A 6,000-nucleotide genomic window follows, 5' to 3' on the forward strand; every position below is an offset into this window, starting at 1 on the left:
TGGCCACATTTAAAGTCTGGCAGAAATTAGATCCTAGACCTCTGTACCATCTGCCTAGTACATTTTTGTTATTATTCATTCAGGTAATGTCTCCTTCCTTCAGTAATTTCTCTGAAAGCTATTCTAAAAATCTATTCCAGAAACTATATTAAACTTAGGGAAACATATTGAGGAATTGCTGCCGTGACATGTATTAGTGTTTTTCCAGTGGAATCAGTTGATTTTAATTTTGTTGTATCACTTCTGGGAAACATCTAAGCCAAAGAACCTTTTTATACTTGGTCATTTATTATAGTATTTCTTTCACTTAGTAAGGCTTTTCAATATGTGTAAAAGACTAGGGATTTACCTGTGTTATTTTCAGGATATAGAGGCAAGGAAAAATATTAGTGGTAAGGGCATGTAACAGGAATGTCATAGAAATGCTTATTCTTGTGATAAGTTTCATTTCAGGGCTGTTCGCCAGACCTCTTGTAATAAATTTAAGCTTTCCTAAACAGGAAACCTCAGGAAAATTCATTTGAATGAACTGTAGCTGTGAATTAATGTTCCCAAGTGCCTTTACACAGACACGCACTTAAGGGTTTAACAGGCCACAGTGCAAAAGAGTTTGGGGATGTTCAGGATATAGCTGGGAGATACCACAATTTCTGCAGTAATTATTTTTTAACAACACAGTTCAAATTGGAAGACTCATACTACTTTTAGTATCTTCAACACTTTGATTTCACTTAAGTTGTGCCCATTTTTATCCTTGAGACACCCAAGGTAATTGGAGCAATAGTTTTACGTAGTGCTGCATGGAAACAAGGAATAAGATGCAATTATCATAAAAATCAACAAAGCAAAACCTGTAAGATGGAATCCTTGTCCCTTAAGGTTGTTCCCAAAATGAAGACTAGAGAAAATCTCATCTGGTTTATAGCTGCAGGGACAGACACATGAACACATATGCCACCATGGACACAGGATCTATAAGGGCTGTATCAGTTACAGATCCCACGGTTGTAGATCCACTGAACGTATGTACTGTCCCCCTTGCAATTTTTAGTATAATCTAATGCTAGAGCTGCAGGCTATAGTCCTGTACCACCTCAGAAGTGCCATGCACAGAGGTGAACGCCCTCTCTATAACGCCATTTCCTGCTGCACTACTTCTGTCGTATGTTCAGTTGCTTCTTCACTATGGTACCCAAACACATTTCACAGTACCTGCTTTTGCAGTACCACTTAATCACCAGGTACAGTTCATAGTCCCTGTTACTTGATTTAATGCTTTGCTTTTAGGTATATAACAAAAGATTTTATTCCTATTTTGCAATCCAAGTCACCTGGGAGGACAGATTTGCCCTTGGTTGACATTCTGCTATCAGCAGCATCATAGCAGTGATGTTACAGTGAAAAATACTGATTAATGCCAGGCTTCACATTGATAGATACCATTCCTGGAAACACTGCTATTTGATGAAAATTTCTTTTGATAGCTGTTGTAAGACAACCCCATCATCCTGTTCTTAATTATTACAGACAAACTATAACGTCCTTTATGTAATAGTCCTAAGATTTACAGAAGCCTAAATATATTCTTTATCTGGTTACCAGACTTTTAATTTTCTCAGAGAATGAAGATAGGCTTGCTTGAAAAGATCTGTTTTCATGTTGCAATTGATTTTATTCTCACCATTACAACTAATTTGTTAAAGAAATACTACAATATCAATTTTAGCAGCTTACCACAATCACCAAGAACATTTAAATTACTTGAATTACTAATTTACAGTGCAGGTGGGAACCTGGTCACCTTTTAGAAAAGCTAAGAATCCTGGTAAGAGTAAAAATGAAGATAATTTATAACCACCACAAGTTCTCATTGATTTATAAACAAAACTGTCTTGATAGAGGGCAAATGAATCTGAAACAAAACCCTGAAGAGTTTCTTTTACTTGCACAGTCTATTCCCACCCATCTAACCAGCTCCCATTTCTATCTCTTCAGTTTGCTAGGAGACAAAAGTATTGTGAATCAATCCGTACATTATAATGAAGTAACTACACAAAACATTATTGAATTAAAAACCCATTTGCCTTTACTGAATTGTATCTTTATGTAAAAAAATAACCCATTTGGGGCCAGATTCAATCTTTATGTAAATAGGCATATTTTCATTCACTTCACTGGACTGCTTCATAAATATAAGCAGGTGCAGGAGGCAGCCTGTGGTATGTTTTTATTTCAGATATTTCCATTTGAAACATCCTCAAAATTATAATCACTACAGAATAAAAAGATTTGAGACTGTGCTGTAGAAACCAAAGTTATGAAGCACAGAGACCAGAAAGGTATTTAGGTCAGAATTTCTTCTCAGTGTAGCATTCTGGGGCGTGCAGTCTGAAGCTACAATCACCTCGCACTCACAGAATGAGCATGGACACAGCATTAGCTAAAATGAGGTACCATCAGCAAAAATCTGGGAGATGCTATTCTGCCACATTTTGAGTACATGGATGTTTAGATCCAGTATGTTTTTCCTATCCATTGAATTTATAATCTCATATATGAAAATAAGCTTTCCCTAAAATGTTTTTAAATGTTTTTAACCTGAAGCACCATTAAGTTGTGTTTAGTGCTGTTCAGCTCAACAGTGAAATTCTTACTAATTCCAACATGTTGAGGATGATTCTTAGCAAGCTTTTCAAAGGAAAGGGTTTTTTTCCAGTTAGTAAACCACTAGTCTCAGCTGTGAGAACCAGGGATTACTTCTTACTTTCCATCGTCCTTAGAGAAAGGCAAAAAAGAATTTAGGCCTTTCAAAACACTCACTTACTGCACAGAAGCCCTAGAGAATAGAAACACATGCAGAACAGCAAGGCAAAAGCCTGGTGTGCTAAGAAGAGTGTCTTGTCCATCTGTACCTTATACACAAATTCCTCCAGAAAAAATTAATACCCTCCATCTGGTAAAGGAGGGTGCTTTGAGCAATTTGGAGCAAAAAGGCCATTATAGCTTTAAGCTCATTATATAAAATAAAACATATTTTTTAAATTTATAAATAAATGTAATATGCTCAGAGAAGAGAGCAAATTATTAAATATTGGGAACAGATGGGGAAACTTCAGACCATGGCTACTTGTATTTCCTGCATTTTACAGCTGGTTTGCAAGTACGAAGCATGCAAAGCCTCAAGCCACTCAGATCAAATGATCACAGTGGACCAGATTCTATGCCCTTTTTTCAGGCTATTTATTCTGCATTTGATTCAAGTGTTGTTTTGCCCGAAAGCAACACCTTCTTGTGCAAAGCGTTTTCACTTAGGACTGATTTTAAAACCTCTTTAAGATGGTTCAGGAACTAAACAAAGTTTCCAGACTCCTCCAGACCCTTTGCCTTATCCTGAACATCAAGGAGGGAGGACTGTCTAGGGGATTCTTAGTCTCACCTAAAATGCCACATCTTTTCCTAAAGAAACTGGTAGTTACAGCAGGTCTCTTCCTCTTTCCCTTCAGTCTTTGATGTAACTTAGCCTCTTCAACATAGTCAGCCTTGGAAAATATAAAAGGCCTCTTTATTTCTTTAGAGAAGGAAAACAGAAGCTGTTTAGTACTAAGAATATTTTCTCCTTGTTTAGGTGTTGTAAACACCGTCCCTGAAAAAAAAACAAAACAAAACAAAACAAAAAAAAAACGACAAAAAACACACCAAAGAACAAAAACCCCAAACAAATGAAACACAACCCAAAAACTTCCCCAGGAACAAACCATTGGTGTCATTATATTTAAAACAAAAAAATCGAGATGATAGATGCAGTCACACACTGTGAGTGTGTGCCTTTTAACCTGAAACTCTGCCTGTGGGCCATATCATCCTAAAAACTCTTTGATACAAGATAGGAACTAATGCTAGGGGCGTATCCAGAACTGCACACAGGTACCCGCTGATTTGCCAACTCACGAGTTTTAAAAGTCTCCTAGCCTGCTCCTGGCACCTCTTGTCAGTCACTGACAGGAAGATCTTCCTCTGTGAAGGGCGATTTGCACAGCAGGGGACCTGCAAAGCAGCTGCCGCAGGTACTGCAAAGAAAATATAAGAAGCAAATGATATAAAAATGAAATGGAAAAAAAAGGATCAGGAGAGAGAGGGGAAGAATTTGCTCTCATGAAAAATGGGGCATGGAGCAAAGAGGGCAGAAGAGAAGGCAGACATGAAAATATTATAAAAATCTTGGAGTGCAAGGGATGTAACTGTTGAAGGATATTAAATGCCACATGGTGAAGAAAGATTCAGTTGCATGCACAGAGACCCTGATGTGCCTACATGCATCACAGCTACAGAGGAACTAGCTGCCTGGCTGTCCTACTTTGTGGCCAGTCCAGGGAGGGCAAGGGCTCTCCCTTGCTCTCAACACAGGAGCAGAGCTTGAGTCACGGCAGACCCTACTTTAAATTCTCATGAGCTATGGATAAACAGCTGGTGCTTTTCGCAGGATGGCACAGTCCTATGCACTGCAGTCATGTCATCTCACAATGCTCTGGAGAACATTTCTATGGCAAGCAGAGGGACCATTTGCACATCTACTATATTCCCCTTAGAGGCAAGCCTGAATTATTTAAAGGTACAAGAGGGAATACTTTAGCTTCAGTGTGTCATATATGGAAAGGAGAAAACATAAAATAGTGCATTTAGTCTTTATAAGCCGCAAATCTAAAACCAAACACAGGATTAATTTAGGTTTTCTGCTTTACAGACCAATATTAGCGGTTCGGCCAGAAGATGGCTTCTCTCTCCCATACCCAAGCCCAGTTTTTTATTTTCCAGTAACAAGGTATCATTCTCTTCAGCACTTATCTCTTTTCCTACCTCTTTCCACTTCCCTAGATCTGCCATCACAAAGAATTCTCCTCACACACACATAAAAGAGAAACCTGAAACATCTATTGTAACAATCATATCTTCATACTTTCTTCCTAAAGGGTTTAAAGATAGAAAAAGCTGGCTTTGTTATGCTACTATACAATATAAGCAGAAGATGAACAGAGTAAATCAAATAATAAGAAATACACACAGAGATAAAAGGCTAAGTAACCACTTTTTTTTTTTTTTTTTTTTTTTTTTTTTTAAAGTTATTGATAATTCAGTCTGCAGGATTGTAAAATGTTTGCCTGGTCCTGCTAGTTGGGATGTTCATAGCTTGTAAGGTACCTGAAAATTCAGTCAAAATATATTTTCAGGAGATGAAGCAGTTTCTCACTAGCTCTTGGGACACCAAGTGCTGGTGTGAGATCTGTGGCTGCAGTACCATTAGGTGGACTGTTGGACAACCAACAGAATTATGTTTTACAGTGATGGAAAAGATGAGTGAGATGACACCCTTTGACTTATGCCTATGGAGGGGAGGAGGTCCTCAGAAGAGACAACGAAAAGGCATGCCACCATTACAAGGAAGAGCTCATCAAGAAGGGCAATGAAATGGCAGTTTCATTCCTATCTCTTGGTCACAGCTAACTCTTCCTAACTGAAAAAAATACCAAGGATTGTTTTTACTTCAACCTGCTGAGTAGAAAAAGGTACTGTTTACTTCCCTTCTGAAAATCACCAGAACTATAATTATATACAGGACAATTTATACCTAAAAGCATGACTCCAAGGAGAAGCTGAAGGTAAACCAGGTTTTCAAATCTAAAACCCCATAGCTTTCACTATATTTAAGACCTAGATCCAGCCTCAACATTTACAGCTTTAAAATCCAAATTTCTGATCCAGTCCAGAGCGCCAGCTTCAGGCATGCCAAACAGCAGGGAGATCGAAAAGAGAATTTTTCAACTTTTGCTAGAAATTCAAGTAAAGAACAAATTTCCAGGAACTAGAGGAGGAATCAGTTCACACAAAATCAATGTTTTAAAGATAAATTGGAGAGCCTGCAGTTTTTTTACATGGCCATTTCAAGCTGTCTTCATGTGTAATAACAGTTTAAACTCGAGACTGTAATTTCATACAACTGCAGCT

This window comes from Athene noctua, chromosome 9, assembly GCF_965140245.1.
Source record: "Athene noctua chromosome 9, bAthNoc1.hap1.1, whole genome shotgun sequence".
Taxonomy (NCBI): Eukaryota; Metazoa; Chordata; class Aves; order Strigiformes; family Strigidae; genus Athene; species Athene noctua.